At 43.8% G+C, this 26,478-nt stretch overlaps 1 long non-coding RNA gene across 1 annotated transcript; it reads right to left on the bottom strand.

Moving 5' to 3' along the window:
* Nucleotides 1-1,544: 1,544 nt before the first annotated feature.
* LOC107521342 lies at nt 1,545-25,529 on the bottom strand. The gene is made up of 3 exons (XR_001599536.2): nt 25,430-25,529; nt 2,572-2,715; nt 1,545-2,221 (listed from the first exon to the last, which is right to left on the bottom strand). It is a non-coding gene; the product is annotated as an uncharacterized LOC107521342 (long non-coding RNA).
* Between the last annotated feature and the right edge of the window lie 949 nt (nt 25,530-26,478).

Below are 26,478 nucleotides of genomic sequence, written 5' to 3'. Positions count from 1 at the left end.
GGCAGAGTAACTGTGTCATCCAAGGCTTTCTTATGGGTCACCTCTTATCCACAGGTTTCCATGTGGCCTGAATGAAAAGGCCCTTCTCATAGTCCATGCTAAACTCGAGCTGATGATATCAAACAGGAGTTCTCCAGCTCCCTGTCCACCTCGCCCTATGTTAATTAAGTGTATTAATAGCTGACAATAATGTACTGTATATTTGAAATTTGCTAAGAGGGTAGATCTTGTGTTTTCATCACAGATACAGAGAAAGAAAGAAAATGGTAACTGTGCGAGATGATGATGCTAATTAGCTTAACTGTGATGATCATTTCACAGTATATATGTAAATCAAAACATCAAGTCATACACCTTAGAGATATACAATTTCTATTTGTCAATTATACTGCACTGAAGCTGAAAAAAAAAAACAAAACACCCATAAGCCTGTGGTGAGAGTACTTGCCTTTTATTTCTGATCGTTGCAGATGTTTTGGGAAAAGGGAGGATTTGCCAACTCAGCAACCTTCTGTGCACCTAATTACCGCGAGGATTTTGTGTGAGAAAACAGTGACAAGGCATTACAAAAGAAGCACAGGACCGAGACTTGAGAGAATCTCAGAGATTCTGATTTGTAGCCTCATAATCTGAGGACTTGTGTCATCCTAACAGAAATTCAATGCTCGTAGTATAGCTTCATGACAAATTTTTTTAGGAAAAAAGTCTGGAAATTTCTTTTAAAACTAAACATTCTCCTACTCTACAACCGAACAATTCCATTCCTAGAATTTTACTCAAGAGAAATCAAAACATGTGTTTACACAAAGACACATAGGCAAATGTTCTCCATAACTTTATCATAATAGTCCCAAACTGGAAATAACCCAAATGTCCAGTGGAGTAAAAATTTTAAAGTAATATATTCAGACAATGGAGTAGTATTCAGCAATTGAAAGGAATAAACTACCAAACAAACAATCCAATTAAAAAATGGGCAGAGGAACTGAAAAGATGTTTTTCCAAAGAAGACATATGAATGGCCAACAAGCACATGAAAAGATGCTCAACATCACTAAACATTAGGGAAATACAAATCAAAACTACGATGAGATATCACCTAACACCTGTCAGAATAGCTCTTATCAAAAAAGTAAGAGCTAACAAGTGTTAGGGAGGATGTGGAGAAAAGGGATCCGTGGTGCACTGTTGCTGGGATCGTAAATTGGCGTAGCCCCTATGGAAAACAGTATGGAGGTTTCTCAAAAAATTAAACATAGAATTACCATATGATCCAGCAATCTCACTTCTGGGTATATGTCCAAAGGAAATGAAAACAGGATCTCAAAGAGATATCTGGACTCCTATGTTCACAATAGCCAAGCTATAAAATACCCCTAAGTTTCCATCAATAGTATTTATATTCTATACAATGGAATATTATTCAGCCAAGAGAAAGAAGGAAATCCTGCCATTTGTGACAACATGGATGGACCCTGAAGGCATTAAGCTAAGCGAAGTAAGTCAGAGAAAGACAAACATTGTATGATCTCACTTGCGTTTGGAATTAAAAAAATTAAACTCCCAGAAAGAGAGACTAGCATGGTGGTTACCAGGGGCTGGGAAGAAGAGGGGAGACGTTATTCAACGATTACAAATTTCCACCTGTAAGATGAGTAAGTTCTGAGGATCTAACGTACGGCATAGTGATTATAGTTAAAAACTCTGTATTCTATACTTGAAAGCTACTGAGAGAGTACATCTTAAATGTTCTCACCAGGAAAAAGAAACGGTAATTATGGGACGTGATGCAGGTGTTAGCTAACACTACAGGTGGTAATCATTTTGCAATATGTAAGTGTATCAAATCAACACTTTGTGTACCTTAAATTTATACAATATTATATGTCAATTGTATCTCAATGAAGCTGGGGGTGGAAAAGGAATGAACTCCTGATAAACACAACATGGATGAATCTCAAAAATAGTATGCCGAGTGACAGAAGCCAAGCCCAACAAGCGTGTGGTGTATGGCTTTGATTATAGCAATTCTTGGACAAACTGATCTAGGTTGTAAAAATCAGGACATGTGCCTTGGTAGCTCTGGATCCATGGGAAGCAGAAGCTGGGACCCTGGAGGAAAGGCAGCCGCTGCCGGAAATGAGTCCAGAAACACTGGCTTTTCCCTTCCTGCTGCCCTCCGCTGCCCGGACCAGCTTGCATGGGAGCCTGGAAATCCATCCTGCAGAAGTCAGATGCCGACACTGCCATCGTCACGTGGTCAGTGAGAGCTGAGAGGCAAACCCAGGTCTGCCTTGCTCCCGAGTTCAGGTTGCCAGATATAGGCCGTGTAACTGAATTTGAATTTCAGATAAACGATGAATGATTTTTTTTTTTTTTTAGGATAAGAATGTCTCATGCAGTATTTAGAACATACTTATCCTAAAAATTATTCATTTTTTATCTGAAATTAAAATGTGGTTGTACTTCCTGAAGTTGTACAACCCTATCCTAAACTCGTACTCTTTACATTTCACAGTCCCACTGCCTCCTACAGGAAGAGACCATATTGCTCCCAGCAACCAGACTCACATTTTTCCAAGAGCAAGGGAAGGGTGTCGTCTTCTTTTATTCAGATTGGAGACTAATCCACAGGAAAGCCTTAGGTCACAAGGAAGCAATCCCCCATATCACTGGTCCTCAAAAGTGTGGTCCTCTGAGCAGCTGTGACAGCATCTACGGGAATTCAAAAGCCGCCTCAGCGGCACTGAATTAGAATCTGGTTTAACAACCCGCCCCTCCCCCCCCCACGTGATTCTGACGCATGCTCAGATCTGAGGACCACTGCTCCTTCTAGAAGAAAAGAAAGGTTCTGGACAGAAAACAGTAAATTGTAATCTATCACCACACCAGCCTCTCTGAACCCAGTGAGCATGAGTTCTCACCATGCTTTGATAAAATTACGTCTGGGAGTTTGCAAGAGCCCAGACCTCGGGGTGCAATGACATCACTAAGACAGGTGCGCAGGGCGGGGTGGGACGGCCTGCTGATCAGCCTTCTCCAGGTGTTTTCCCAGTTCTGTGTCTTTCAACCCTTGACCCCAATCCAGATGGTCTTTTCTTCCCCATCCCTCCATACTTAAACTCTAATGAGCTGATCATTAGTATCTAAGGGCAATAAAATGGTAAAAATAAGGATGCAGCATTAGCTGTCCCCTTTGATGACATAACAGGCGCGTTTTACATTTTGTAAAATTATGCTTATATTTATATGCTTAACCTGATTATGGTTTCTTCAAACGCCTCTTTTCACTTAAGATGTTAAGGCAGACATTTAAACCCGTATCTTTGTACATCTCTAATGTTAACAAATTATTAGACACTAATTGCTCTGGGTTCCAGCCACCTCTCTAAAGAGAGTTTTCCATTTGCAGAACTTTAAACATACTAGAGTAATTTGTGTTCCTTAATAGCTACAAATTTGTTAGCTTGACTCAGAAACAGCAAAACCTGGGAAGCTATTATGTAAATATAGATAATGTCTCTCCAATGATGGTAATTAATGCAGAGATCTCCAGAAAAGCATGCTCTTTATGATTAGGTCCTGATGAGCATTTGAAAGCTTGTGGGGTCATACAGAGAATCCCCAGGACATTTTCCTGGTCCCTTTGCCATTCTTTCTGAGTCTTAAAAAGACCTTAAGTCCAATAAGAAGCAGAAGATGAAGACCCTCTTCTCCAAAGCCTGAGCTAACAACCAGCAGAGTGGCCCTAAGCAGTTGGTTATAACCCCTCTTCTTGTCTCTACATCTCAAATGGTCATTTTCACTTCAAAATAGAGTGCTGTATCTGATGTTGAGTTCTAATTCGTATTAAAATCCGTGTCATTAAAAGTTGTGTCTGCTCTTAATCAAGGTACAGATTTGCATGTTTCAAGCAACTCCAGGCAATGATGATCTGTTTGCCGTCACAAGAAAGGCCTTCCTGATCAGCTGCTCTAATGTTTGTATTTTATGGAAGAGGAAACTGAGGCCCAAAGAAAGGAAATGATTCATCAGACTAGCAAGAGGTTATGGAAGGGGACCCACGAACCACCCCCAAAGTATGTACTGGTCTTTATAGTATCTACTGACTTCAAATCAACAAAACATTTTTAGGGGTGTGTACTGAGCTTCGGTTCAAAGTGCTTGGACTGAAATGATGAGTAAGACATGGTCTTGGCCTTCAAGAAACTTTCAATTCAATATGAGAGTCAGATATGAAAACAAACTAGCTATACGAGACAGAATAGAAAAAAAGGTCACTTAAATATCTTGTCCCACTTGCCACAGGGACGTCACACATGCTGTTTCCTCTGCTTGGTTCACTCTGTCTTTCCCCCTTTACCTGGTTAACTCCTACACATCCTTCCTTATTCTAGCATCACTTCCTTTCCACTGGGAGAGGTCACAGTTCCTCCTATGCATTCTCGTAACATACTCAGTTCCTTATCAGACTGTAAATTCCCTGAAGGCCTCCAGTATATCTTTATTGCTTACCTTGGTACTCATCTACATGAGAATGTGTTTATATGTCAACAGAAGCATCTATTGAAATAACAGGTCTCAAAGACAGGGAGAACCTTTTCTTGACTGACTGGTCCATGCATTGCAGGACTTCTAGCATCCTTTTGAAGGCTGATGCCCATAACAGACATTGTGACAACCAGAAAATACCCAACAAACTTCCAGAACACTTCTCTGGGGGTGACAAGAGCCACCATTCTAGAAAACCAACAGAATTAGCTACATCCAAAGAGACTAACCTGCTGGGATGCAGAGCACAGGTGGCAATTGAAGAGTCACAGTAAAGCATCATTCCTTCATCCCTTCATTCGGTCAACATTTGTGTGTGTGCATACCTGCATAGTCTGGGTGGTAGGGACCCAGGGGAGAGCAAAACCTGACATGGCGCCTACCTTTGTGGGGCTTCCTGTCCAGGATTGTAATACAGGCTATAGGGAGGGTCTTTGACATTTAGATGGATAGGAGCTTTGCACCACTACTAGTCAGAACATGCTGGGAGAAGGAGTTAAAAATTTTGGCAAGACTTTGCACCTCTTGGCAGAGCGTTGGTGCGTTGTATAGGAGATGCTCCTGATAGTTCATTTTCATGTGTACACTCATCTGTCTGCTTGTCTCAGAAGAAATAGAAGAAATATTTATCAGATTTGGAGATGAGAACAGAAAGAGATAGCTCTTACACTGATGACAAAAATTTGAAAAATGTTAAGTTGAAAGGGTGATTGGGAAATAACCAGAATAAATCTAATGAGGGTGAATGCTAAGAATTGGTCTTATCTGCCTCCAAATCCCTACAAATATATGACAAAGGGGACCTAGGTTAAGAGAAGTCATATGAAGAATCCCTAGGTTTGGGTATCTCCAGGACAGCAGTGGCATGTGGGGGCCATAAAGTAAATGCTATGTTGGCTATATTAAAAAAGTATTGGGTCCAGATGCAGGGAGGAGATTGTCCTGCTGCAGAGTCAGTTATTCTTGACCTGCAAATCATACTATTACTGTTACCGAGTCCCCCGACCTTCCCCATTATCGCAGCTTCTCCCGCTCTATGAGCATCTTATTGACACCACTAAAATATCAGGGCTTTGAAAGAACGTGGGACAAAGACCAGAGGAAGGGGAGAGGCCTCCCTATTCAGCTGTCCTTTTGAATCTCAGTCCCACCACTGTTTAGCAGAGTGACATGGGTTAAGTTAGCGCACCTTTCTGAACCTCAGTTCCAACACCTGTTAGGTAGAGATAAGGCTAAGTGAGGATTAAAAGAAACAATTTATATATATTATAAGGTCGGCCTTCAATTTACTCTAAGGTTCCTTCCCTATAATTTCTGAGATTGGGAGCAATTTTATTTCTTCTTTCCTTTTCATCTAAATTTGATGAATGCTTAAAACATTCCAAGGAGCGAAAGCAAGGGTCTTGTTACCAATCCCAATTAGATATTTCAAAAGCCCCATAAATCTTGGTGAATATGTTTTAGGAAATTGAAAGCTAAAATTGTGTGGCCGTGGCCCTAAAGAACACAGCCATCGTTCTCCTAAAGCCCTCGTGTAATGTTTCCAGTCTGCTTAGCAGCGTGTGTCTATCAGTGATTGGCCCGTCATCGATTTCCTAACCCTGAATAATGCAGCTAATGGCTCCCATGCTTCCCAGCCAGGACTAAATGAAGAAGCCTGAGGATGCTGAAAGATGGCTCCTTGGCTTACAGTTCAGGAGCATGTTAATCCAAAGCATGAATGACCTATACAGAATTTGAGTCTCTGGCTTTTGAGAATGGAATTAAGTATTGATTTCTGAACTATTCTCTCATTGTTTAATTAAACAAACAGTCCCGGCCTGTGTGCTGGCCACCTAGTCTCTTACTCATTAACAAGCAAAATGGGGAGATGTATGAGCTATCTATCACACACTTGTCACAGCTCTGTGCACTGGAAGCCCGTGGCACCTTGACAATTAGGAGTGGAATTCATAGCTCATGTTCCACTTCCTGAAGAAGACCAGCTCCACTCAGATCCTTAGTAAAGAACCCTTGTTCCATATCATCAGGTGAGAACATGCGATGACTTATTTTGAGTTGACTGGACTGGACATGGGGTACCGGGATTCAACATCACTTCCAGGTATGTCTGTGAGGGGGTCTCTAGATGAGATTAGTGTTTGAATCTGCGGCCTCAGTAAATCAGGTCACCCTGACCGGTGGTTGATGGCATCTAAGCCTTGAAGCCCTGACTAGACCGGAAGTCGGAGGAAAGAGGAACCCTCCTCATCTCAGCTCCTGCCCTCATTCTGGGAGTTTTACAACATCGGCTCCCCTGGCTCTTAGACCTTCGGACTCAGACTCAACTACACCACAGCTCCCCTGGTCCCCAGCCTGTAGATGCAACTCACGGGACTTCTCAGCCCCAGAACCAGGAGCCAAGTCCTCACGATAAATATTTATATACATGTATCTGCTACTGGTTGTGTTTCTCTGCAGAACCCCAACACATGACATTCTGATTTGCCTTTTGCTTCCTTATTGACGGGGGCACCAGGCACCCGTCAGGTTTAATTTAGCCCTGGAAGAAACCTGCAGGACTGCGGGGAGTAGGCAGAAGGTAACTGGGGAGGCAGGGCGAGAAGACGCTGTGACCGAAAGTGTGTGTGGTGCTTGTGTGTGGTGTGTATGTGTTGTGTCATATATATGTGTGGTATGTATATGTGCGTGTGGTGGGTGTGTGTGGCATGTATGTGTGTGGTGTGTATGTGTGTGTGTTATATATGTGTGTGGTATGTATATGTGCGCGTGGTGGGTGTGTGTGGTTTGTATGTGTGTATGCGGTATGTGTGTGGTGTGTATATGTGTGGCATGTATGTGTGTGGTGTGTTTGTGTGTGTAGTATGCATGTGTGTGCATGTGTGGTGTGTGTCTGTGTGTGGTGTGTATGTGTGTATATGGTATGTGTGGGGGTGTGTGTGTGAGTGGTATGTATGTGTGGTGTATATGTGTGTGGCATGTGTGTGGTGTGTATATGCATGTATAGTATGCATGTGTGTGCATGTATGCTGTGTATGTGTGTGTGGTGTGCATGTGCGTATGTGGCATGTGTGTGGGTGTGTGTGCGCGGGGTGTGTGTGTGTGTGTGGTGTGTTAGTGTATGTGCGGTATGTATGTGTGCCGTGTGTATATGTGTGTGTAGTATGTATGTGTGTGGTGTGTATATGCGTGTGTAGTATGCATGTGTGTGCATGTGTGGTGTGTATGTGTGTATATGATATGTGTGTGTGCGGTGTGCATGTGTGGATGTGGCATGTGTGTGTGTGTGCGGGGGTGTGTGTGTGTGTGTTTGGTAGGAAGGACACAGGAAGCGGAAGGTCAGCACGGGTGGTAGATGGCATCATCTGTGCACTATCCTTCTTTCCCTCCCGCCCTTGCCAGAATGTCCTTATGGGTGGAGTCGACTCTCATCCTCTGACTTAGGGCTGAGCCATGTGTCTTGCTTTGGCCAGATGTAATATATGTCACACCGCACCAGAATGTTTACATGTGCTTGTGAGGTTTCGCTTGGGTTCTTATGCCCCCAACTTATACTTTGAGGACGTGTCCCAAAAAGTCACTGGCTCTGCAGGAATGCAAGACCCAGGGAGTAGATGGGGACCCGGCGACAGCCAGAACAGAGTTGAGCCTAGTTCACTCACTGATGAGTGAGAGTGCTCCGCGTCTCGGATTATTTATTACAACACCTGACGGCTACGGTAGCTGTTCGGGAGCTGGGGACAGCTGGAGAAGGGAGTGAGAAAGGGGTCTGTCTCATAAGGTCCAAACTTTAAGCCATAGGCTTTGTCTGAGATTCAGATGGTGGCTTCCGGCTAAATGCCCCCATCCAAGATATATTTCCCTGTGACACTGTAACCAGTGCTCGAGGAGCTGTGGGTGAGGACCGTAATTGCAGCACTGCTTGTAAAGAGGAACTTAAACATCCATCCACAGGAGAAAGGACAAAATCTACGGGGCATATTAAAATGGAATGGAATAGGAAACATAAGGCAAATCGAATGCGCTGAAACCACGTGTATCCACATGGATGCCTTTCAATGTGGAGCTGAAAATAGCACGTTGTGAAACGATGCGGTCTAGATGAGAATATTTATATAAAATTAAAACCTAGAAACCCATGCCACATATTGTTTATGTATGCATAAGTATGTACTAAAAGTCTAAAAACACACATGAAGGAGAAACACCAAATTGATGATGGGAATCTCAGGAAAGGGAGGGGGAGGGAAGAGTTTGGAGATGTTGGTGATGTTTTTCATTCCTTAAAGAAACCAGAGATTTGAGCAAATGTGACATTTGGCTAAGATTTGATAAAGCTGTATAGGGGCACACAGCCATTTATCATCTTATTCTCTCTTTCTGTCTGTCTGTTGAAAATATTTCAGATAAAATTGCTTTAAAGAGAGAAGTGTCCGTGGTGTGTGATGTGTGCGAGGAGGATGAGGGATGGTGGTAGCGGTGGAAGTTGGGGGTGTGTGAGGAGAGGTGACGGGGACTGGGATGTCTGTGGCAGGCTGGGACCCCTGGGACGTTGACTCTGGGAGGGAGCCGACTCTGGGGGTGCTCTGAGATCAGCACTGTGTTGGGGGAGCAGTCTGGGCAGGGGGTACCGAGCGGCCATGCAGCCTTGGCCAGCCCCCTGGGAGTTCTGGAGCTGGAGTGGCCCTCGGAGTTGTCCCCAGCTGAGCGGAGATTGCCGGGCTATTATACACCAGTGTTGATGGGTCACTGAGCACAAGCTGCCTGGGAAGGGTCCGACCTTATGTGCAGCTGACCCAGAGGGGCGACAGCTGAGCCATCTGTTGACATCATCGCCAGCGGTTGGGGCATGTTCCCATTGAGGGGGTCTGGGTGGCAAATGTCACCACAGGTCACTTGGGGCAAATTCATGAAAGACTCAGGGAATCTGGACTTGGTTCTCTCAACAAGTGTCATTCTTTAGTAAACGTGACTGCTACACCTAGAATTTTAAATAACATTTAAAACCTATTAGATCTGAAAAAATTGCAAACTTGCAGAGAAGCTGCAAGAACAGAGCAATGAACACCCACGTGCATATGCCCCTTACCTAGATTCATCGCTTAACATATGCCCTTGATAAATCATGTCCTCTTCCTGTGTTTTCTCAGGAAGTCTTCTGCAGGCTCTGAGCTAGAAGTTGCAGACATGATGACTATCCTTTGATTCATCAGCATGTATCTATCTCCTCTTCTATAATCAGAGCACAGAGATCAAGTTCAGGTAGCTTACTATTGAGCCAATGCTATTATCTAGATAATTACCAATACCCCATTATCTCCCCAAGCCATGACCCAATCTAGGATCATTCACTGAATTTCAGAGTCATGTTAAATAGCTTCATAAAGGAATATGTTTCGAGGTTTCCAGTTTCAACTCATGGGGAGCCTTGGTTTGGGAAGAGAAGCTATTTCCTCCCTACCTTAGCTTTGTTCAGTGTAGGAGGGTCCAAGCCCAAGCCCCGTTCTGCTTTTAACATTCCCGTGTCTGTACTGTCCCCAGGACACTAATGGTGATGGGGGCGGGGGGAAATTTCACTTGGCCTGTGGCTCTCAGAGCCTTGCTGTCTTTCTCTACAGCGAGCAGGAGTGAAGCCACTGAGAAGCATAATGAGGGTTCTGGCCTCACGAGGGGTTCCCAGCCACTTGCATTTTTAAAAAATTTCTATCACCCTATGGTCATGGTTGACCGGAGATAAGCAGTGATGCTTCTAAATCCATGCAGCTACTCCCATGGTTTCCAGCCTCACCGGAAGTCCCTGGCATGCCCACTGGAGCTGGTACCAAGTGCAGAAGCCCCTTACATTTCTACCAAACTTCCACCAGCAGCTGGCGCCCTAGGTCATCTTCCACTATCAACTACGCCTCTGACTTCACAGGGTCTTTCACCCTCATAGGACTCTCGCAAGCCTTTACCCAGAAGCAGCATAAAATGTGCTCCAATATCTATAAAACTTAAATAGTCATAGACGCCATCAAAGATGCTTCACACACAAGTCACCATCCACATCACACATAACAATAATTAAATGACCCTTTATAAAATCCCTATTCGTTTGGGCAATTGTCGTTGGACTTTCTGTTACCTGTGCCCATTCCTAACTGATACATGTTCCTACAAGTACAGCTTGTCAGAACCTGAATTTCACAGTGACAGAGCTTGTTCAATCATCCATTGCTACTAGCAACACCTTGCAGTCAGGTTCTGGCCCTGGAGACAGACTGCTTGGGCTCAAATCCTGGCTTTGCCCCTTAGTGACCTGGGACAAGTACTGAAGCCCTGTGAACCTCATCTGCAGAAATGCAGATAATAATGTTATAAGAATTAAGTGAACTAAATGGACTAGTGGTTACCAGAGGGGAGGGGAAAAAAAGGTTAAAAAAAAAAAAAAGAAAAGAAAAAGAATTAAGCAAACTAATCAGTAAAGCACCTTGACAGTACTGCGGCCCGGCGAGCACGCATCATGCTAGTAGCTGGCATTACCATAATACCTGCTGGTCCTTCCGGAAATGGTCCGTGCGTCTTGGGCCTGATCTCTCACGTAGAATGAACATGGTAACCAAAATGCAATCATGCTAGCTTTTGCACCAATTAAAAACATTAGTCAATGGAAAAGATCAATGACCATATCCTACAAAACAGAAAGAGAAAAATTAACAACCCAATTTTTAAAAATGGGCGAAGCCCTTATGCTGGAAATTCACAAAGAACCATAAATGACAGACATAATCACGCGTTCCACTAGTAACTAAAGAAATGCATCTTAAATCGACAGAGATAAATTTTCAGCTATCATTTTACAGCATCGGGCCCCAGTGTTGGTGAGACTGCAGGAAAATGTGCCTTTTCTCACGCTGCTGGTGGGATTCAAAATTTCCATCACCCTATGGTCAAATTGGCAACATCTATAAAAGCTTTCCAATTATTTAGTATCTATGAATTTATCTTAAGGAAATAATGATAGAGGTACAGAAAGAGCTTCAAGAGTGTTCACTGCCTGCTGTTTATAGCGGTGAACCAGTGGATTCAATCTAAATGTCTAACAAAAGCGATCATTTACATAAATTCATGCACATCCACACTATGAAAAACTTCATACCTTTACACAGTGGTAGAAAAAAGTGTTTATGGGTATAAAGTGTTGACAATTTATTGTTCAGTGGAAAAAATAGTTTAAATGAAAAGCTGTATGTATAGTATAATCCCTTTTGGTAAAAACTGAAAAGAGTGTTTATGCAAAGGAAAAGTATTTAGAATAGTACACCCCCAAACTTTAACAGCCAGTTACCTCCGGATAATTTTTATTTCCTTTTGCTTTTTTATATATTCTAATTTCTCTGTAATTTTATAGGAAATCACATTTATTTTCAAAAAATAGAAGTAAGTGATGATTATTATGGGGAACAGAATCGAATAGGTACGGGTAAAATACTTCTTTTTAATATACTTTTTAAAAAAGTGTTAATGAAGGTGGTTTTCCCACTTTCTTTGGAATCTTCTAGTCTTTTTCAAAATTAGAAAAGGATCCATTTGTGTAAGTAGACAGCATAAAGCCTGCCAGGGTTGTTTAACGAATTACTAATTAAGGTCCTGACCCATGATGCTAGGCGGTCTCTCTGGCCTTTGTCCTGTCCTAAATCCCACAGAAAGTGAAATCATCTGCTTAGTCGAGTATCATTACATAATAAGTTGAATGTAGCCACTGAAAATACTCATGCAAATATCTTCATTAGTAAAATCATGCAATTAACCTGAAATATGTGCTAAATGAAGCAGCCAAATTGTTGCATATTTTCCCAGCTCTTAATTATAATTTTGGTAATCAATTTTTCTCCTGATTACCAAAAAGAAAAAAAAAAGAGATCTTCAGCGTATGCACGCTCTGAGGATGAGTTGGAACACTGAGATAAAACCCTCGAATCGTTTTAGTAAAGAAGGCCATTAACCTTTCCTGTGTTTTTGTTCATCGCAGGCATTTCCTGCTAATGCTCATTGCTGAAGATGATTGGATTTTAACAAGAGCTTTTTGGATCACGCGTCAGCCCTTCCTGAACTGTACGTTTTGCAAGCGCCACTGTCATTAAAGGTTACCAGCACTTCCATTATCAACTTTCCAGCATATATTTCTTAAATGACTTTTGACTGCAGGGTAAAAATTTTCCCTAAGTGAAAACTGACATCTAGCTCACAAACCGGTTTAGTCAGATGTCCCCAAATGCCCAGCTGCCACAGGAAAGGCAGGAGGGACAGGGAGCTGTGAGCCCTCGTGGACACACCTCCCATGCTCTTTGGTCTCTTATTCCAGTTTACTGAGCTGTCACGGATTTGAAGGTGGGAAGCACCACACAGTAGAGCATTTCACAAGGTGACCCCGGAGGAGAGGCTTAGCCGTAGAGTTTTACAAATTCTATGTAAAATGGGGGAAAGGATGAATTCACAAGCTAGTAAGGGCTGAGATAAGAGAGGCCAAGTCTCCAGCAAAGTAGAGAAAATAACTGCGAACACTGAGGTTGACACCTTTTAACTTCCCCCCTTCCAGCTCCTCAAACAGTCAACTTCCATAGGCACCCTCGTAAGGCTAAATAGGAATTTATCGCACCTGGACAGGGCAGCCGAGGGTGAGCAGTGCTTGATCTTCCTAGTAAAACGTCGGTTTTGACCACCTGACATTAGGGTTCCTCCCCAAACGCAGAAATGCCTAATGCTTAGTTATGGGAGTAGAGCTGGGGAGACACATATCTGATATCCAGGGAAAAGCCAGGAAGGCCGGGCCTGGAATGCGGGTTGTGCACCGTGCAAAGATGTCCTCAAGGAGAGCCTGCCATTCACGGCAGAGGCACTGTGAATTTGTATATTTATCCTGACAGTTTTCTAAATCCAAAATCAGTAGATTATAATGCTTTTCTGCCAGGAGGGAGTAAAGTATCCGAGGAAGGAGCATCTCTTTCTAAGTTGTACAAAGACACTGTGTAGCTGCTCCCCAAGAAGAACCTCCTGATGACTCTGCCGGTTTGCGGGGAGAACAGGACACATGTAGGGAGCAGAGGGGAAGATCAGATGCACGGGTCCTTCAGAAGAGACCCTTGTTAGGGACTTACGGGGGACCCTTACGGTGGAGGGCTTCTGCCCTGGTTCCTGTTTGGGATCTGGAAGGGGGCTGCATGCCGGGTGGTCCTGGTGATATCACAGTGAAGGTGGTGATGCAGCGTGAGACCAGAAGGAAAAGCCTTGGGTATGTGGCAGGCTCCTGCAGGTGGCAGATGAGCCATTCAAGCTGGGAACTTGGCAGAGATGTAGGCAGGGCCTCGAGAAGGCAGGGAGGGGTAGTGCAGGGCCTGAAGCCAGAAAAGCAGGGAGCCATGGCACCCCTAGGCCCGAACAGGCATGGGGAGGGGGCTGGATGGACAGGGTGGGAAAGAGCACCCAGCAGGGAGGGAAGCAGAGACTAACACCCAGCTTCACCGTCCTCCTTCCGTGTGTGTGTGTGTGTGTGTGTGTGTGTGTGTGTGTGTGTGGCGGGGCGGGGGGAGGTGGTTCTCAACACAAACCAAGTATATAACAAGAGCTAGACTTGACCCCATCTGTTTGCCTCCAGAGCCCACGCTGACCATTAGGCTCCACTGCCAACCTAGCAGGAGGAATGCCCTAGAAAGGATCCGCACAGCACCACATGGCAAAGCAGAGCGGGTGGCTACGCCTGTCGGGGAAGGTATATGGGACAGATCTTGTTCCAGGTGGTCTACAAACTACAATTTTGGAGGTGGAGGTGGAGGTGGAGCTCAGACGGAGAGCCCATTTGGGTGGGAAAGAGGGGGACATGTTCAGGACCGGCAGGTCCTTCAAGGTGACTTGGTTGGGAGAATAACAGGAGAGAAGGTGACTGGGTGGAGTTGTGCTCATCTTCGCCCCATCAAGGACAGAATAAGTACCACAGGGTTACCAAAATTCTAGAACTCCTCTCGGAGCACGTCAGCAGATGTGCCTTCGGTCTTCCCAGAAAATGTCCCTTCTGGAAAAAAAAAAATAAGTTTCTTCTGGAAAACCTCTGATAGTAAGATACGGGAAAAGTGAGGGGGTGTGTGTGTGTGTGTGGGTGTGTGTGTGTGTGCGCGCGCGCGTGCATGCGTGCACGTGCACGTGCATGGATGTGCTTGTGAGCATCTGTGAGGGGTGGGCAGAAGAGTGGGGAGGGGAACAGGGAGAAGGAGGGAATCATTAAATCAAACCTTTCTCTAATATTGAATCTCAGAAACTTAGTTAAACGATTATCATACTCTCTTATAATGGAGTGTTCTAGAGCCATGAAAAAATTCTACTTCTAAAAAATATTACAGATCAATAACACTTTTAATGATAGATGCGTAAGTCCTTAATAAAATTTTACCAACCAGCAAAAAACAACTCATTAGAGAAAGTCATCCAGGCCGAATTGGCTTTGTTCTTAACATAATTTATCACTAAATAAGCGAAAATGCTTAAAAGTATTAAAAATTGAAGCAGAAAGTTTGAAAAATGATTTGATGTCCCCTTTTCATAGAGTCTGGAAAAATAGTGGTTAAAGGAAATTTTCCATTTACACGGCAACATTATGCATTTGAGATTCAACTCCGGCAGATATGAATGCGTGAGCATACATTCATCCTGCTCTGGGCGCGGTGCCAGGGCCTCGGTGGCCCCGCCCTGTCCGTACAGCAGTGTGCTGAGTCCCACTGCGCCTGGTCCTGCAGGGCCCCTTTGGCTTCACCTCCTTCCTTCTTCCCTCTTGCTCACCTGCTGGCCTTCCTGCTCTCCTGGGGCAAACCAGCTTCCCTTCTGCCACAGGATCTTTGCACTGATGGTGCCCTCTCCCTAGAACACTTACCCCTGCCCCGGATATCCCCGTAGCTGGCTCCCCCCTATTTTTGAGGTCTCAGCTCAAATGTCACTGTCTCCTTAGGGAATTTTTTGAGGCCTCTATGTAAAAATACTAGCAAGGTCCACCCCAACTCCCCACCAGTGCGCTCCACCTAAGCGCCCTGCCTTTCTCTCCCTCTCCTGCACACCGTATACTGCCCTGTTGGTTGTCAGTCTCCTGCTGCGAGGGCCCTGAGGGCTGGGGCTTTGTTAGCTGCTTCCCCAGGGCCCAGAACAAGCCAGGCACACTCACTGCTCAGGGAGTATCTGTTGCATGAACGAATGAGCAGGCCAAGGGGCTGCCCCATGGGAGAGGAAGCTGCATCTGCGAGTTCCCCGTTTCAAACCTCTTTGCTTAGGGAGTCTGTTTGCTTGCATTCAAAACATTTATTTTTGAAAAGGTAAAATATGTACCTGGAATAAAATTCTTAAGAGACATACATTTAAGTGTACACAGGGAACACCAAGGCCCCCACCCCATCTAGGGAGACCCTTCCCTTGCCAGTCTGACAGAGATGCAGCTCATCCGTCACTGTAATTTGCATTTCTCTTTTCCTGTGAGACTGAGCTTCTTCTCATGGATTTAAGAGCAGTTAGTGTTCACTGTTTTTCTGGGGACTGTCACTCTTTTTCTTATTGATTCATAGGAGCTCTTCACTTATTAAAGAAATCAGTCCCTTGGATATGCAAACCGTTTTCCATGGTTTGTGTTGTTTACCGCAGAACAGTTTAATTTTCCTGGCAAAGGTATCACTCTTCTTTATGGTTTCTGTTTTGTGTCAGACTTAGAAAAGCTTTCTTTACTGAAAGATTAGACCATCATTCTGCGTTTTCTTGACTTGCTTTTTGATAATGTATGTTGCCATGCAGATCAGGAGCAGACTCGTCCCTTTGTATTCCATGCAATAGGACAGGAAGTTATATCTAGATTTTACCACGAGCCCATAATATCTGTCCCAGGAAAATCACCAAAAAGATAACCAAAATACTATGTGGTTAGGGAGTGACTGGGCCGCAGGTGTGGACGGAAAGGCTTCCTAAGGTTGCCCTGTTGCTGGGGAGCAGGGTCACCCAGGAACTCTGGGAAGTGCAAGCAAATAACAATTCCACCCTCAGGTACAAGGCTGGAGGTGGCCCGGGGCATCTCCGGATGTTTTGGGACAGAGCATTTGATACAGGACAAGGTGGCTTGCTTTGTCCTGAGGGAGGACACCGGGAAGGTGAAGCCCTGTGATGCATCTCTCGCATGCAGTGTTCTGGACCATCTATCTCACTGTGATTTAAAAAAAATCCAAATCTGAGGTAATTGGAAAGTCCACTTGAGGGTGGGAGGGCCTCGCAGTCCTGTTTGCACCCCTGACTGTGGTGGGGTCTGTTCTGTGCCAGCCGCTTCTCAGCTCGCCCCTCTCAGGCCTTTACGCCAACCCGTCTTCTGATAAAGGTGACGCTCCCCCATTCTGTGCTTGCTTTCCTTCTCTCCTCTCCCTCTCCCTGTGGGTAATTTCCTCCCAGGTGGCCACTATGAGCCTCCACTGACTGATTGCTTCCCGACACATTATCTCTGCTGTATGCTGGCTTTTAAAGCCAGATGTTCTGCGGCAGAGGTCTAACTTGGAGGAAACCGGGGAAAGCATTTTAGTTACTTGTTTTTTAAAGAAAATAATCTTTAGCGTTTTCATGAAATGATACGTGGTTAAGCTTTTGAAAAGTTGAGCAATGTATAAAAGTGCAAAGAATAATGGCAAAGAAAAAACACCGTCCGTATCCATCCCCAGCCCCCCAAATAATTGTCATTATTAGTGTTGGGTCTGTGCTATGTAAAAAGCCAAATCATATGCTTTATTGAAAATGGAGAATTTTACTCCAATATTATTTTTAATGAGAAAGCATTTGACTTTACTTAGATTTGACAATAAAAGAGTCTGAAGTTAAATTAAAAAAAGTTGCCTGCTGTAGGACACACACACACACACACACACAATCAAAAGAAACAAGTTCACTATCTCTTTAAAGTGAAGAAAAATTATAAAAATTGTAGAAGCTGGAGTCATTAACTTTTTCTTAGACTCCATGTTTTAACTCTAGATGGTATTTATCGATTCTGCGGCATGAAAAATGAGAAAATTGGCCCATTTATTTTTTTCTTCCTACTCCCCTCCCTACCAGCCCCAGGAAATCAGTTTAGAAAAGAAAACTGGGTTTTACGGTAGTTGATTAACAAATAATTACGCCTTATAAATCCTCGAAACTTAACTATTGGCTGAATTTAAAATATTGAAAATCTGGGGAGTAAAGTAAATTAGATAATTACAATGTGACACTTGAATTAATTAATCTGTTTTGTCTCGTCAGCTCTGTCTTGAGGCTGAAATGCGAGAAGACGCAAACATAATGCAACAGCTTTGAAGATTCTCTGCCTTCTGGTTTTGCCTCAGGAGTAAGAACTTGATACAAGTGGAAAATTAAGATTTCTGTTATACATGATAAACTGAAGAATTCCATAGAGTTTAAATTATTGTCGATATTCCCAAAAGGCACTTTTTATCTGTGGTTGTGGGAAGGAGAAGTATCAACCTTACTAATAACTACAATAACCAGTTTGAGTGTAATTTCCTGAAATGTATTAATGGACAGTTTAGTTTTTACAGCAGTCAGGGGACCTAGAGTGAAATTTGGATGTTCTTTTACAATCCATAGAAAAGACATGACAAGTTGTTCTAATGCAATTAGAAGATTATGTCTGATCACATTTTCCTTTCTAAGCACATAGTCTATGAAATCAGCAATTAAAAAGAGATCATGGTTGTTATAACTTGATCCTCCTACTCTGTGGAATTAATTTGTCCAACGGAATAAAAGGGTTGCATCCTTCGTATTTCTGGTTTACTCATCATTTATTCATTCATCAATTTTCTTTTGTTCATGGACTCCTTTATTCATTCAACAAATATTTACTGAGCATTTACTAGTGCCAGCCCTGTGCTAGGCATGAAGAAAACAATAGTGGATATATTGGTGTCCGCTGAGTAACAAGTCACCTCAATACTTAGGATTGGACTATAGCTTGAAACGACAGTGATATTTCCTTACTCGTGATCTTGTGGGTTGGCAGGGAGTTATGCTGGTCTCGTGCAGGCTCGCTCATGTGCCTACATTCAGCCAGAGGGTCAGCAGGACTGGAAGTCCTAATATGGCCTCACTCACTGGATGTTGGTGGGGTGCCTCGGTTCTCCTCCAGGTGGAGATTAGGTTAGACTCGCTGGGTTCATCTAGTTTTCTTCAAGGGTAGCATTCCACAAGAATGAGAGTGGAAACTACAAGAACTCTTAAGACCTAGCCTCAGATATTTTAAATGTCACTCATGAAGCATTTATTGGTCAAAGTGAGTCATGTCAGCTCAGATTCAAGGAGAGGAGAACTAAGGCTCCATCTCTGGATGGGAGGACTGACAAAATCACATTGCAAAGGGATGTGTATTCCAGAGTAACAGGAATCAGGGGCCATTGTTTGCAATTCACCAAAGTGAATAAGATGAATGCGGTTCCCGCCCTCCTGTAGCTGATGGTCCAGTCATAACAAACAGTAACGATAGCTCACATTTGTTCAGTTCTTACAGTACAACATGTCGGGGACTGTCCTAAATGATTTACAAGTACTAAGATAGTTAATCCTCACAACAATCCTTACAACATAATAGTATGAGTCCTATTTTTAACATCAATAAACGTAAAGAGGTTATGTGACTCTGGGGGTCTAGGAGAGATTGATATTGAATAAATGAAACATGTATGAAAGTCCAGGTAGTCTGTCCACAAGTCTACTTATATTATTTTCTTCGAGTCAGGAATATTTCTAGTTTAACGTAATTAACTAAGCAATGGTTGTATAACCAATTACGTTGAGTATGAAAAAGGATGGGACATGGTGCCATCTGGGCATACATACATCGCAAGGTGACTTGTCCTATCCTGAGGGTTGTTATGCAGGCTTTTGCACAAAAGATGTTCAAACTCTCACCTGAAGGATACAAGAAATAGCGAGGGGGAAGGGAGCAGGGGTGGGGAGAAGAGAAAGATCCATGAGCAGAGTCACCCAGAGGCAGAATTTTGTTTGAGAATCACCGCTATCAATACTGGAATGAAATCTAGACCAGGTAAAGTCACCATGCCGGTCGGCAAAGCGAGAAATGTCATCTGTAACAGAAGCATTTACCCATTCTAGGAAAATTGTTCAGAGATTTTGATAATCTCTGTATTGTTTAAAACTCCATGAATGAAATTTGAAAGGCAGATGCCAAATGGGAAAAAGCTGCAATGTGTATTCATCGAATCATTCGTTCAGCTATTGAGTACTTACTAGAGGCTACCGTTCCAGATTATTTTCCAAGCATCTGCCTAAATAAATTCCCATGTAGAAAGTTATTTTGGGGGGTACTATCTAACATGAGTTTAAACTGGATTAATTTTTACCACATTTGTTTCCCTCCACGTGTATTGATAATCATTGTCAGTATGGACCTGTCTTATTCATTTTTTCGACTGTATGTTCACTCTTGTTTATTTAAATATTGAAGGGTTTTAAGTTGTGTATAATTTTCTCCTATCATGACCAGTGCTACTGGTACCTCTTTGTTCTTGTCTCTTTCCATGTAGGTAAGTTTTTCTCTAGTCTAGCGTCTAGAAATGAAGTTGTTGCATTCTAAACATTTAAATAGCTACTGCCACAATACCTTCCAATAAGGCTGTTCCAATTTATATCTTAAGAACCTATCATGAGAGTATTCACTCCTCTGCCAATACTAGATATAATCACTCATTAAAATATTTAACATTCTGAAAGGTCAACAAAACTAACCAAACAACAACCAACACAAAACAACACCACAAAACAAACAAAAAAACCTAACAAAAATCCTGATCTATTATTGCTGAGTTAGTGTGAATTTAAATGGTCCTAATTTTTAGTGTAGTCCTTATTAATTTTAAAATGGTCATGTTTGTGAGACATGATCTCACATTTCAGGAGTAATTTGCTTAGGGAATTTGTCCAATTCTCATTAAAAGTCTGTGGATAAACTGAGGGTTAAATTGCGTCCAAATGAAATTTAAGGTTTATAGCAAAATGTATGGTTCTAATGAATATCAGAGTAACAGCTCAGAGCAGTTTCAAAGAACTTACAAGGCTCCTATCAGAATAAGAACATATATGAACAGGGAATCTATGATATGTCTAGGGCTTATTCATTATAGATTCTTTTGGGGGTAATAATACAAATTGGTGGACCATCTTTCCTTCTGAGCAGAGTATGATAATATTATATTCCTTACATTCATCAAGATAGGACAGTAATATCTTATGTTGAACGATGTAGGTTTTATCATTTCAGAAGTTGTTTATGAAAAGAATGACTCAGCAGGAAATGCAGACATAAAGCCTCATGAAATATAAACTGGGCTTTTGACTGGGGCTGGTTTAATAAAAGCCATTATGTTTTACTTTATACCTAGACATTTATATTTTAAATTTAATCAAGTTGAAGTCTTAAGTGGCATAATCTTATTAAACATGGAATTGATTGAATACAATGTTGGTTTTATTTCTTTAAAAATTACTCCAGATTGGACTGAATTGATTCTAAGTGCTTGGGACAGAAACATTTGGTGAAGTCATTGGTAGGAACAGAAAATATGCCCAGTAAACTGGGTCCTTATTTTTACATAATTTCCCCTCTCTGAAGACTCACATTTATAATAAAATTGTGTTTTCTGTGGTGGTTTTGGGGTGCGATTACTAGAAAATCGAATTTATGAAAATAATCATGTAATGTTTAATCCACATAAAGAATTTATCTCTTCCACCGAGCTATCAATTGATTCCACCCCTCAAAATACACGTCTGTAAGTGCTCTTAATGTCTGCTGCTAGTCTCGGGCACCATCATTCCTCGTCTGGAGCATCCCAGGGGTCTTCCAGCATCCAGTCCAGCTCTGGCTGGTGGATATGGTTTGGTGCCAATCCTGTACTCATCTCTCTCCTTGCTAAGTCCTCTTTGCTTAGAACATCCAAGAACTCAAGGGGGAGTGACCCCATCTCTAACCCAGGGGCAGATAGATTTTGGTTAGTCAAAGCCAATTAGGGTAGCCTCATTTTCCTTGCAGTGAATGGTCTGCAGTAAGTACATCACCCAATTGTGGCCAATGGGCCATGAGGAGGAATTCTGCCAGAAACTTCTGGGAACAGTTTCCTCGTTCCTAAAAAAAGAGTTACTGGAGCTGTTGGTAGTCTTTCCTCTGAATATTGTTGCACCTGAATGTGATTCCTGAAAGGAAGGGCCTTCATCTTGCCACAAGCCCAAAGACGAGGCCTACATATTGGGGGTAAAGTGGAGTTAGAGTCTCTAAAATTAAAGTAAGTTGGTCTGGAGCCCAGAGATATGAGCCTGAGTCAGCTCTACTTGTATGCTCCATGAAACAGAGATGTGCATTTTTCTTCTTGAAATTGTCTGGAATTGGCTTTTCTATTATCTGCGGGAGGGCGCCTAATGCTTATGGTACCCATGGTTTCCTCGCCCTGGCACTGTAGGGGCAGGTTATAAAAAAACACAAGAACTACCAAGTCAGTTCTCAGCTTAACACCTCTCAATGGCTTCCTGTGTCTTTTAGAACATATTCCTGATAAGGTCCTTTGTCATCTGTCCCTTGAAAAGTGCTCTAGCACTTACTCAGTGCACCTTCTCTCTGTCTTTGGGCTCCAGTCACAGAGATTTTCTCTGAGCTGCTAGAAGCTCCAAGTTTCCTCAAGCACGAGGCCGCCTCTTGCCACAATCATCTTTCCATCCTTTGCCCAACTAACTCTTTCAGCTCCTGTAAAATCTTCATGGATGCCCTGCCCCCAGACTTGTAAAGTCCTCCTTTTACAGGTTCTTATACGACCCCTGTAACCTCATCACAGCTTCTCAGACTTCCCTTGTTTTGATGGCCTTGACAGTTTCAAGGAGTACTGGGTTGGGTATTTTGTAGAATGTTCCTCTACTGAAACTTGTTTGATGTTATTCTCATGATAAGAGTTTGGCTATGAGTTTTGGGGACAAAGACTTTCAGAGTTACAGTGCCCTTCTCATCCATCGGGGTGCATGCTATCTCCATGACTTAACACTGTTGATGTTGATCTTGATCACCAGGTTCGTTTGCCAGGTTTTACCACTGAACAGTTATTCTTTTCCCCTCTTCCATCCTGTAGTCATTCTCTGGGAGGAAGTCACCCTGTGCAGCCCACACCTAAGGAGTGGGGAGTTTTGCTCGCCCATAGTGCAGTTTTAAGAAAAGCTTGGCAGGGCTACTGGGAGTACAAATGCCAGGGTCACCTGTGAGAGTCCTGTGTCCTCCAGAAATGGGACAGGCTCAGTATTTCTGCCATACTCCATCCTTGGCTGGGTACAGGCCGTGGCAATCATCCCCCTGGTGCAGATGTGGCAATGGGCTTCAGGATGTGGCAGCTGGGGCTATGGAGCCATCACCCTCCCTGTAGTCAGAGATCTGCGAGGTGCCTCCTCATGGAAGCCGAGGCCACAGGCAGAAGCCAGCGCAGCGATCCTTTGACAGTCCCAGCCAAGGTCTCAGCCAACCACCAGACAATGCCTCAAGCCTCTGCGCCTTCCCACCAGAGGCCCCAGATATCATGGAACAGCAACACATCCATGCAAAGTCCCAACCCACAGAATCTGGTTGTGTTATGCTGTTAGGTTTTGGGGTGATGTATTATGCAGCTCTGGCCGTGGGAATACAGCCACCCTCACTTCTCTGAGACCAGCCTGTCCTCTAAGAACAAACTCTATTTTTGCTTATGTAGCTGTGGTGGCTTCTGCGACATCCACCCCGAAGCATCTCATGGAAGACCTCTCCTGGCCTGCGGTTTAAGCATCTGCTGTAGCTACTGGAGCCACCGGTAAGAAATGCTGAAAAGAATACTCTGCTCTGGACAGTAGCAAAAACTAGACACCCACAAGAGCTCTTCCAAGCCTGGGGCTCGGTCTTCCTGACCACGCGATGGGCATGTCCCCTTCTCGGTGAAGGCGATCTTAATTTATTCTCAACCCTGAAAATGCTTCCATGGGAAGGGATTAGGCCACTGCAGTAGAGAGGGAGCGAAGACCATTTAACACCCCTCGGCCAAGCCTACAATTTACTTGGTTCCATTAGATGCATCTTCCCACCTAGATGAGAACGCTCAGCATTTTTCTGAACAACACAAATTGGAATGGCGAGACCAATCCTTTGACATAAAGAGGCTTCTGCCAAGGACATTAGAACTATTATTTTCTGCTCATATAAAGAAATTGAAGCATGATTTTACGCAAACAAGATTTGCTGATCTTTAATGTATTCTGGAGTGTTTATTCACTGCCTTTCGGAAAATTAAAATTTCTGTTTAAACAAAAGATTTTCTTCTCATAATCTATTTATACCTGACATTGCAAAAGTCATTTTATAATGCGAACCAAAGAGCGAGAAGTGGAGAGTGAGGGGAAAGGGCAGAGGGAATGAGGAGAGTCGCAGAGGTCGGGGAGGAGCAATGACTGAATTTTCAGTTGTCCGCTTTATGCAAGCACAGCCCGGGGAAGGGGAGAGGGCTAGGAGAGGAGGGGGAGGAGGGAGAGAGGCGGGGGGGGGGGGGCACTGTTGAGACCTACTCAGCGTTTATCCCTGCTCTCCTTTCTAAGGGTATTCCGATTTCATTTCAGCATCCACCCCATCCTCAAAACCCCACAGGAGAAAGCACTCCTACCCCTGCCTCCAGGATGTAGCTGTATCATCCAAGGGCATCGAGAGGCAGCAGAATGTGAACATAAATTCTGGAGTCAGATGGCTTGCACTAAAATCCCAGCTTATCACTTACAAGCGGCGCAACCTAGACGAAGTAACCTAACCTCTTTGGGCCAGAGTTTCCTCATCTGCAAAGTGTGGATAATAATTACATCCACCTCATAGGGCGGTAAGAGGATTGAGTTAGTATGGTGAAGTGCATAGGAGGATGTTTGGCATAGAGGGTTTTGTTCAATAAATAAAGCCAATCTTATTCTCTGTACCAGTATGTGGTTCAGGAATGAATACACGACCGTGTCCAGCCAAATATACAGGCGAGGGAGCTGCCTCCTCCAGGCTTCTTGTTATGTGAGAAAAACACCCTCACTGTTTGACTGAGCATCAAGGGGGTCTAAGACTCACCTCTGAAGCCTTCCTAATTTAGTTATTTCACTATAAGCCACTCAATTAATGGTTGGCTATGAGCTCTCAGCACTGCATACTTGGCAGTTTTTGTGATGTGAGAAAATGAAACCTGCAATTTACTTTCAAATACAATGGCATGCTATGAATGCTCACTGTAACCATGAATAAAGTTGGCACAGATATAATTTGCAGATACGTATTTAAACATGTGTTGGTCTTTGCAATTTCCTTTTTGTATTTTTGCATCAATACCATTTTCTTCCAGGTTTCTAATACACTTGTATGTCCTCAAAAGTTCGCAGGACCTATGCCCTGGACCACTGATGCCTACTGCGTAGAAACTTTTTAGTCTTTTTTGTCCTCTGACTTCCCACAAAGCAGCAAGATGGCTGCTGAGCTCCCCCCACAAACCTTCGTCCTCCGTACAGCTTGTTATATTGGAGAAAGAGAGCCTATCCTTTCAGCCTGTTATCAACACCTGACAAAGGTTCTGCTTGGCCTGGACAAGACGCCTTTGGACCAGGAGTGTTGGGGGGTGTTTGGGGCTCTGTCATGTCCTGACTCGGTCACATGACGACTTTGCCAGAGTCACGAGGGAAAGGGGCAGCCTTAGGACTGATTTTGGATCAGCCAAGGTGCCTTCTCTGCATTATCGCATTAGCCAGGCTCTCCTGGCAGTAATGCTGTCAAGCGGAATAACTGGCAGTAAATGAAACAGACCTGCACCAATGTCTTCTCTTGCACTGATGTCGGTGGCCACAGCGCTGAGCTCTTCCTGCTGCTCTCACTTCTGCATGTTGGCTGGATCCTGGCTCTAAGGTCTCACAGGGCTGGGGACTTGGGCAGCGCTGCCGGGACTCAGTCCTCTTGCCTCATAAGCAGAGCACACGTCAGGCCTGGCTCGCGCATCACGTACGCTCACTTCCCATTGGCCTAAACAAGTCACGTGGCCCGGCCTGCGTGGCAAGTGCGGGAAGTAGCGCGAGTTCTAGTCCTAACAGTGGATGTGACCCTCCCCACACAGCAGGGGAGTGAAGACTGGGCACTAATCCAGGCACTCAGCTATTTACAGTTGTTTGTGGTGTTCGTGAATTTGGACTACCCTTCGAGCATGGCGCTGCCATCCACTTAGCCAGGCTGCTACAGAGCAGAGTAGAAATGACTAGGTGTACCTTTAAGAATACAGATTTCTCGGCCATTCCAGGGAACTGGTACTAACACCTTGTTAGCATGCCTCTGCCTCCTAATTACTGCAGCTCCATTACCACGGGAAAATAGCCAGAAAGTTGGGCACAGAGACCATGGTGCATGCTGGGGAATAAAAAACAAATAATACATGATTCTAGAATGCATGAATATGCCCAGTACAAAATTCAAACAACAAAGAAATGTATAAAATAAAGATATTTTGGTCCCCTTCTCCCTGCCTTCCTGTAGGTAGACACTGTGATTCCCGCCTGCCTCTGCCTCCTTGCTCTCCCTGAGTACACATCTTCCAGGATCCAGCGGCCAGGCCAAATCGTCAGAGTGATTCGGAAAATTCTCTCCTGTGGGGTTATTAATAGGATTCTCTCCTTCCCCTCAAGCTGCTGTTGCCTCCCTGGAACTTCCGGCGTCAACACCGAAATGGGCACTTCTAAAAATATGCCAGTATGCCTTACGCTAAGGTGCAGTTCGACCTGGCATGTCGGAGGAAGCAGCCATGGTACATGGGCCCTCCCTTTCATAAAAGGCCGAGCCTCCTATTCCCTCTTGCTAATGTTGGCAGC

Source organism: Rousettus aegyptiacus, unplaced genomic scaffold (assembly GCF_014176215.1).
Source record: "Rousettus aegyptiacus isolate mRouAeg1 unplaced genomic scaffold, mRouAeg1.p scaffold_m13_p_14, whole genome shotgun sequence".
Classification (NCBI taxonomy): Eukaryota; Metazoa; Chordata; class Mammalia; order Chiroptera; family Pteropodidae; genus Rousettus; species Rousettus aegyptiacus.
This window is presented reverse-complemented; position numbering and strand designations above follow the sequence as displayed.